The following is a 9,761-nucleotide window of genomic DNA, read 5'->3' as shown; positions in this document are numbered from 1 at the left end:
CATATTATTAAAAGGCAAAAAAGTACTTAAAATTGTGACTTTTACTTCACAATTTATCATTATCAAGTAATGTCTACCTTTATCTCTGTAATAGATTTTGCCTTAATTTCCATTTTTCTGTTAATAATGTAGATATACAAGCTTTAATTGGTTAGTTTTTGCATATATTCTTTTTTTTCTTTCATTTTTTTTTGTAAGTCCCTTAATTGTTTCTTTATTGCCATTACCCTATAACATTAACTTGTGGGTGTTCTTAGAAACTTATATTGATATGTCTTTCTCTAAAGAGGCTTTCCATTTGTTTCTGCTGAGCATCTAGGAGCATCTAGGGTTCCTTCCACTTGCTACTGCCTACAACCTTGTTCAAAGTTTGAGGGTCCCAGGACCATCAAGGCTATGAATTCTCAGGATAGAGAAAGTACTATACCCAAAGGAGGGGAGGAGGCAATTATAGATCTGGCTTCCTCTCACTCCGACAACATAGCCCTTAGGATTCCCACTCCATAAGGGGTGGTTTTCCCATAAACCTTCCCCTGTTGAAGCCCTGGGTCCTAACCTCTGGCTCTGGCTCAGCAGGGCCATAGAACCAAGAATCAAGTATTTGTGAAGACTATTTCAGGTTATATGTAGCTTTGGTACTCTTATATACTGCATGCCTTTCTGATTATAGGCTTTTCCCAAAATTGGCCTAGAAATTATGCAATAATTTTTCAGATCATCAGGTTTTTTTGTTTTTTGTTTTGTTTTAAAAACAGAGTTTTTAAAACTCTGTGTTTGATAGCTGTTGTTTCCAGAGACAGTGTTGTTCTGCCTTAACCTAGCCTGCCACTACCTCTACCATAAACTGAAATCCTTCTACATACATTTTCTACTCCACGTTTTCTTGACTCATTCGTGTGGAAATAAATTGTGATTTTATATAATGTTAGCTCATCGACTTCAATATCTCCTTTCATTTACAGCCAAAAAACAGTTTCCCTAAAAGAGATGTGAATTACACAAGGACTAGAACTATTGAACTGCCATAGAAAAAGTCCACAGACAAATCAGGACTGAATTAGGGTTAGTTATTTTCAATTTAGAAGAGGTTGTTTACTTGTATTTCCTGAGATCTACACGCATTCACATTATCACTAAGTTTGTCAATCAAATCCCTCTATATGAGATCTAAACCAGTACTGTGCATTCCCACCCCCAGCCACCAAACCTGGAAAACAACTCCAGAATGTCCATCTAAATTACTTTCTTTGATGAAATAAATCAATACGTAACATAATGTCTGGCACATATTAGACTTTTAAGATATGTTTGTTTGGTGAATCAAAATGTTAAATTGTACCTGAAAATTACCCAGCATATGTCAGATAAAATTTAATGGTCAGCTTGTTAAACTGTTGTTTGATGTTTATAATGCATTTAAGAAAATGGATACCTAAAAAATCATAAAAAGAAGACTATTAAAATTTTGCACAAATTTATATCTATATCTATCTTATCTATATATTTTATATATATTCCTCTCTGTAAATCATTGGCAATGTTTTGTTTTTACATGAGTTCTTAAACACATAAATTAACACTGAATGTGATTTCTGTAAAAGTGAAAATTGAATTCTCCTTGGGGAGTATGTTTATCCTTCATATCAATCCTCAGCTTTTAAAATGGAATGTTAACATCATTTTGGGGTGCACCAAGGGGTGTGTGTGTGTGTTTAATGTTTCAAAATGATATAAAAACTAATTGAGCAACACACCATTACTTTAGGCACGGTTTTTAAAAAAGAGGAGGTTGCTCTGCTGGCTATTTCCCATTTGGTCTTTCATATTGTCTCTCCTCCTTTCTCTCTACTGCTCTCTGCCCTGAGAAGCAGAATAAAAGGACTGGACCTGCAGACTCCCTTAATAGGCTGCTTTGGTTTGGGTTTGGACGAGTGGAAGCACTGGCAAAAGTGGATGGAGGGAAGATAGTAAGTGTACAGATTGTCCAGACCTCAACTAAAGGCCGCTCTTGCACTCAAGGCAGCTTTCTCTTCGTGTCTCCCATTCTAGATTCTTGGTAACTCCCCTAATTCTTCAGGCCTAGCAGCGATCACATCGCTGTTTTCACTAATCTTGGGTTTCTGTCCTATGTTTTGCGGTTCCCATGCTCTTCGCCCATTCATCTATTAATAGTATTTATTAAACTTTCTTTCACTTACACTAACTTGTGTGGTCTATTTGTTTCCTGTTGCCATCTGAGTGATGTAGGCAGTGAGGACAGAAGCAGCAGAGGATGTTGTTGATTACCCAGAACCCAGAGTAATTAGCCAAAGTCATTTAGTTACTACTTAGTACAAAAAAAGTATTTAGTACAAAAAAATCTTATTGTCAACATTGTTCAAATAGCTCTGGGCAATTGATTCACCACATTTAGTATTAAAATGAATATGTTCCCCTAAGATGACACCATGAAAGAAGTCAGCCAAACAAAGCTATTTTTAGTCCTGACAAAGGTTCGTCAAGGAAGCAACATGTAGTTTTATTTATCCTGTCTGGCTTCTGTTTACTCTCTATTTCATTAATTTCTGTTCTTATCATTATTCATTCATTTCTTATACATTCTTTGTGTTGGTTAAATGTTTCTTTTTCAAGCTTCTGAATTTAGATGATTAGCTTTCAGATTTTGGCCTTTTTTCTCTTCTGCCCTGAGCTGTTAAGGCCGCTTCTTTCTCTGAGTTCTTTCTCAGCAGTATCCCACGGGTTTGACAGGCTGTGCTTTTGTTACATTTCAGTCCTAAATATTTTTAAATGTTTTTTAATTCAATTTATTTAAACTAAAAGAAAAAGAAAACCAAAAATAATTCACCCATTTCTTCCACCTCCCACCTCTGGCAACCACCAACCTGTTCTGTGCATCTACGAGCTTGGTTGAGAAGTACCGGCAGAAGAATAAAAGCCCGACAGACAGAGAAGTATTGCTTGGAGTGCATTTCCAGGCTCTGCTTTCTTTTTCTGTGCCTTGGTGGCAGAGGAAGAGGACAGAGGATTAAACTATTTTACAAAATTGGCAAAATAAGGGCATAGCATTCTCTCACTATCTCCTAGGTTCCAGTCTCTGCAGCATTATATAAGCCTTGCCTAAGGTAAGAGTCAACATATAATACTCCACAAAACAACTTAAAAATACTTGCACAGGGGGCTAGCCCCAGTGGCCTGGTAGTTAAGTTTGGCATACTCCGCCTCAGCGGCCTGGGTTTGGTTCCCAGGCGAGGACCTACACCACTCATCCATCAGTGGCCATGCTGCGACAGTGGCTCACATACAAAATAGAGGAAGATTGGCAACAGGTGTTAGCTCAGGGCAATTCTCCCTCAGCAAAAACAAACAAAAAAATACTTGCACACAGAAAATGATAAGATTGCAGAGAACAGAAATGGGCCCAGGGTAATCATTGCCAAAAGACAACATTGTGCTAAATGTACAATCATAGCTCTCTTTTCCATATGAAGGAACTGAGGCTCAGAGGGATAAAAGAACTTGCTCAAAATCACACAAGTGAATAGGACAGAGTCTGGTCTTGTCTGCACCCAGAGTTGTGTTCTTAACCACCAGGCTAGCTTTTCTCAAATGTGATTCATGCACAGAGTAACGATACATCTCTGTCTTCCTTGAATATTCCTTGTTTACATCTGTGCCTGGTGCAGTTCTTAATACTGCCCGCTTTTACTCTCAAAGGTGACCCCATTTAGATAATACTTTGGTCACTCAATCCCTGACCACTCTGGTGGAACTGCCCAGGAGCCTTGTTAAAAGCACAGATCCTGAGCCCCACTCCAGATCTGGATAATTTTTCTGAGAGTTGGCCCAAGAATCCACATAAAAGTATTTTTATGTGGAATTAAGAAGTTGTTTTGTGTACTCTCCAGTTGAGTCTCAAGCCTTCTTAAGTTGATAAACCATTTGTGTCTGCTATTCTGCCTTCATCAGAGACACAGCCAGAGGCTGATAAGGTTTCCATACCCCCTCCAGATGAGAGGGATGCTCCCAGGCAATTCTGGAGCCTTGAAAATCTGAGTGGTCTTATGCTGGCCCACCTGCCAGGATGAACTTCATCCAGAGCCCTCCCCAAAAGCAGTCTGCTCTAATTAGGCCTGACTTCGTCTGTCCTATCATGCACCACACCGAACAGACAACTTAGGAGTAGAGAGAAGGTGCTGTGGTTCTCAACCAGGGCTGGCCAACCTCTAAAATAGTAGCCCAGGCAGTCTCTACCTCCTGGACACATCCTCTCTGCAGCAGGCCCATAAACAAATGTCCCATCTTTGCTTTTTCCAGGTCAGCCACAGGGAGCTCCCTCCTAGGGAAGGTCCTCTCTCATGGCTAGGAAGTTCTTGGCCACGCTGTATCAAAGCCTGCCCGAAATATGGCTCCTTCCTGTGGGCCTGAGCAGGCTGAGAGCAGAGTTGTCTAGTTGTTCCTCCTCGGAGTAGGACCAAATCGTCGTTCAGGAACACCTCCTCACAGTGTGGACCGTGTTGTTCACCCAGCTGCTGCTGAGCCCACACCTCTTCCTTTCATGGTGACGGGATGGTCGTTATTTGCCCTGTTGGAGGAGAGAGAGGAGTGTAATGGTTAGGTTGTCGTTTTGTATTATGTCATTTTGTCATGAATTTGTTTTGAATTTCATATTAAAATTGGGCCATTATTCCCAATGTGAAGTCATTCAAGACCCTCATTTGCCTTAGACCACCTTTAACATCGCTCCCAGTATCACTGGAATGTGATGAGCTTGTCTTCATATTCCTCTCGGCTATAAATCTGGACCCCTGACATGAAGCCCTACCATCGAGCAGAACACCACTCCACTACCTGTGTAACTTTGGGTAGGCCCCTTAACCTCTTGGTTTTCTAAGTCCTCGGTGGTAAAAAATGTGAGGGTTCTAGGAATTTACATTTGGGGCAGGACAAGGTCGAGAAGAGCCTGTCTTTGCTTTTATTCTTCCCAACTGGAGTGTCTTCTCTCCTCTCCACGAGTCCAAATCTCGCGTGTCCTTCAAGCCCACCAGCCAGGAGCCTTCTCTGATTTCCAGTCCACACAAATCTCTGCCTCTCCAACCGTTGAATACTTACGGTCAGTGCCATACAACTTAGCTGTCTCTAAGTTAATCTTGCCTCTCAAGCCCATCTCAGAATGTGGGTTTCTCTTGCCCTCCTGTGGTCCCTGGGGCTGTGCCCGCCCACAGGTATGCTCCACAGGGAGTGGCTATTTGACTAGGGCGTGGGTGGGGAGGACCAGGTGTGAGGGCCCAGGCAGGACGCCTCTCTGCCTCCACCCTGTTCTCCTCCACAAAACCCCAGGAGCCTGAAGCCTGCCCCTCAAGTCACAGGTTCTTTATGTGACCTCACTGGTTAGTGATGATGTCACAGACCTCAGTTTCCATGGCAGGGTAACCACGCAAATGTGGTGCTCTTGGGGAAACTTCCCTACCAGGTCTCTACCAGATACCAATCTGTTAAGTTGCCTGAGAGAGAATGTCTGATCGGACCGTCTTTATTAACTCGAACCTGTCCTCTGTCCCCTGGGAGGGCCACACAGCAGGTAGGTCTAGTCCGGGCATCCGTGTAAGAGGCATTGGTATACCCACAACCTCACCTGGCTGCCACATGTTCCTTTTGGGCTTGCCCAGCACACCTCAGAACTTCCCCAGCTATAAATAATATCAGTGGCCTAGGGACCCACAGTGTTCCTGCTCACTGATGAGGACAAACGAAATATCATCCCTGGGCAGGTGTTCAGAAAGGTTTATAAATGACGCCTTCCCCTTTGGGCTACGTGTTGCTTCCATTCAGACCCTTTGCTGATTGGCCTCTCAGCAGAAGTGCATTTTTGTTGGCAAGTGATGAATGGAGCAGTTTGAGGAAGAGCTGTTGAGGGCCGCTCTTGAACCTCACCTCCAACCCAGGCACCTTCACTGTGCTGTCATGTAGACATCCACAGGCGTCCCCTTAGACACGTCCCAGACTGAGCTGCTGAGTACTGGGGGAAACAGTTGTGTCATATCGAGGGGAAGAAGAGAAGAGGCAAGGGGAGTGATGAAGTGATACTGAGCCTGGACGGCTGGGAAATGGTGTCCCAGGAGGTTGGGCTGATGTGAGCCTAGACTTGGTACCTAGATTCTCACTCTGAACCTCCTGGTTACTCTGCCTCAGTATTTGGCCTTTTTTCTAATCTAGATCAAAGCATCAGAGGGCTAGAGTTCAGTGTGGTTGAAACAGGTGGAATGAATGGGGCCCAAGAGGAGTTGCCAAGGTGAAAGGGGTTCTTAACCGATTTACATTAGATTATTTTTCCAGAACTTGAAGGCATTTCCATTAAAGCATCAGAAGTGACAGACCTTAAAAAGTGGTTTCTTTGTTGTGGAAGGGAGAGATGGAGGGGATCCTGTTGGCAATTATTTCGGGTTCCACTGTATTCTCTGGGAATGGAGAACAGAGTTGCTGGTCTCCTGCTGCTGCCATAGGCTCCATGGAATTGCTTTTGCAGCCAACATCCCTTCTCTAGGGGACTCATAGATGTGATGGGCCAAGGCTGTGTTTTGGATGCCAAGCAGATTAAAGAGCTTCAAGCAGAAACTGAGAGACATGAGGGGAGGTCCTGGCAGGACACCGCATAGAGCAGAAGTGACTGATCAGTTCCGATTTTCTTTCCAGCAGCAGTGGCTCCCACCCCTCCTCCTATACGTTGTCTCTACCATGTCGTCTACCGAGGGTGTGGAAAAACCAAGATGTGCTGGCATGGAGAGACATACTGCCTGGTTGGTGGCTACCGGGCCTATGGGGATGCTCCTGTGGCCACCCCAGCAAAGGTGGAAGCAAAGAAGCCCGTCCCCAGGCAGGCGCCCAAGAAACGTTGAGCTATGGCAGAGTCGGATAAAGAACTCGGTTGCCCAAGCCCCCAAAATCGGCGATTACAGCATGGTGGCATGAGGCTGACCCCACAGAAGCTTGCTGGGCGAGCCGCTGAGGAAGACCTGCTCTCGGGAACCAGAACAGGATTAAGAGGTTCAAGCAGCATCCCCCCTGAGGCTCACATGCCCCTTTATTCCCAGCCCTTTCTGGCCCCATTGGGCTCCATTACTGTTTAATAAAATGGTTTTGTGTAACAGTGTTTATCTTGAAATCCAGGTTGCACAGGGCCAGTCCCCAAACGTCTCTGTTCCCTTAAAGTACATTCCCACATGGGGAACCTGGTCCTCTAAGAGCTTCTAACTCCAAATGGACCCTTGACTGCAGCTTCTAACTATGCGGCTGTGTGACCGGGGCAGGACACAAGCAGGTTCTTTAAGAAATGCAGAGCCTGATGAGTACTTCCCTCTGTGTGTGCAAGTGCGTGTGTATGTGTGTGTGTGTGTAAGGAGAAGAGAGGCAGGACTGAGAAGATGCTGTTACATCTATCAATCCACCTATTTGTCCATTTATTCATCAGATATAACGAGCACCTGCTATGTACCAGCCACTGTGCTGGGTTCTTGGGCTATATCAATGAGATGATCAAATCCCCTCTCCTCAAGGTTCCCACATACTAAAAGAAAGAACAAACAAATAAACTGTATAATTTCAAGCCATTATAATTGCAATAAAGAAAAGTAAAGTAGGATAAGAGGAGATAGTGATGGCGGTGCTGTGTTACACAAGGTAGTTAGGGAAGGCTTCTTTGAGGAGGTGACATTTCAGTGGAGATGGGAGTGAGGGATCATGTCAGGAGCTGGAGGAAGAGTATTCCTGGAGGAGGAAACAGCAAGTGCAAAGACACTGAATTATGAATGAGGCTGGCCTGTTCTAGGACCAGCAGGTAGGCCAGTGTGGCCGATAGGAAAGATAGAGAAGAATGAAAGATGTGGTTGGAGAAGTAGGCATGGGCTGGACCACAGCAGGCCCTGTCAGCTATGGTGAGGAGTGTGGATCTTGTCTTAAATGTGATGGGAAGTCCTGGGAGGGATTTGAACAGGGTAGTGAAGTGATCTGATGTAGATGCTAAAAACATCACTCCTTCTGCTGTGTGCCATGGCAGTCGGGTGCTGGCTGTTACCAGTGGAATGTCCCTGAGCAGTTAAGGGGACAGTTGGTCCTGGGGAGTGGGGGTGGGGGACTATCAGCAGAGAAGAAAGAGCACAGTGTTTGGGCCTGTATCCCAGGCCCGCCGGCCTCCTCAGCCCAGAACAGAAGAGGGCACTGTCAGCAGCTCGTAGCCCTCAGGCCCAGGCGAAGTCACCCAACCTGTGGACAGCACCCTTGTTCTCAAGGGCCACAGCAGCAAGACTTGCCCCTTCCCCTGACACACACCCTCAAGGCCAGAGAAAGTCCTAGGACTTAAGAAGTTTCCCTAACCTGGGTTAGAGGAGGGAGGCCCAGGCCCTGGGGGGGTCCCAGAAAGTTCCCACTGTGAGTCTCAGTGAACCCACAAAAAACAGCTCATGCCTCTTCTTGCAGTGACCCCCACTGCCCACTGCTGGGAATGAGAACCTCAGCATCTCTCTCTGATACTTGGTGTGACTGAGGCAGACTTGTGGTTACTGGTGGAGTCAGATAGGCCTGCAGTTCCCAAACAAGAGGCAAACAGACTCACCTGAGGCTCTTAGGACAACCAAGATCCCCAGCACCCACACCAGTCCTACCGAACACATTCTTAGGGTGGGGTCTGGAAATCTGCAGTGTTACAAGCTTCCCGTAACTACCAGTTTGTAGGAAATATAAGTGACAGAGGAACATGTGAAATGACAGCATGGGACGCAATCAGCAAATTCCAGAACAGAGGAAACTCTAAAGGACAAAGGATGTGATTTTTTTCAACAAATAAATTGCAAAGAAATAAAAAGAAGGAATAGGAACCCACAGATTAAGAGAGATACCAAGCAAATGCAATGTGAGGTCTTATCTACATTATAATTCAAATCAATTGTTTAAAAATGAGGCAATCAGGGAAATTTGAACATGACAGATAATTTATGATATTAAGGAAATATTGTTGACTTTTTCAGATGCTGTAATATTATGGTAGTGAAGTGATCTGTCTTTGATTAATAAATTATATTTTATTTAGGTATAGTGGACATATAACATTATATTAGTTTCAGGCATACAACATAATGATTCAATATTTGTATATGCTGTGAAATTATCACCACTCTAAGTGTGGTTAACATCCGTCACCATACAGTTACCAAATTTTTTTTCTTTTGAGGATAACGTTTAAAATTTACTCAGCAACTTTCCACTATGCAATATAGTATTATTGACTATAGTAACCATGCTGTACATTACATCCCTGAGATTTATTTATTTTATAACTGGAAGTTTATACCTTTTGACCCACGTCACCCCTTTTGCCTACCCACTACACCCCATACACCCACCTCTGCCAACACCAATCTGTTCTCTGTATCTATGAGCTCATTTTTTTTTGTTAGATTCCCTATATAAGTGAGATCATGTGGTATTTGTCTTTCTCTGTCTGACTTATTTCACTTAGTGTAATACGCTCTAGATCCATCCATATTTCTGCAAATGGCAACATTTCCTCCTTTTTATGGCTCAATAATATTCCATTGCTTATATACCCCATTTTCTTTATCCATTCATCCATTGATGGGCACTAGGTTGTTTCCATTCCCTGGCTATTGTAAATAATGTTGCAATGAAGGTGGGAGTGCATGTATCTTTTCAAGTTAGTGTTTTCATTTTCTTTGGATAAAAACTCAGAATTGGAATTGCTGAATCATATG

At 43.7% G+C, this 9,761-nt stretch overlaps 1 pseudogene; it reads left to right on the top strand.

Moving 5' to 3' along the window:
• Positions 1-5,511: 5,511 nt before the first annotated feature.
• On the top strand, positions 5,512-7,124 carry LOC131395940 (DPEP2 neighbor protein-like; annotated as a pseudogene).
• The last annotated feature ends 2,637 nt before the right edge of the window (positions 7,125-9,761 follow it).

Source organism: Diceros bicornis, chromosome 32 (assembly GCF_020826845.1).
Source record: "Diceros bicornis minor isolate mBicDic1 chromosome 32, mDicBic1.mat.cur, whole genome shotgun sequence".
Lineage (NCBI taxonomy): Eukaryota > Metazoa > Chordata > Mammalia > Perissodactyla > Rhinocerotidae > Diceros > Diceros bicornis.
The sequence above is the reverse complement of the archived record's forward strand: the minus strand, read 5'-3'. Positions and strand labels throughout refer to the sequence as shown.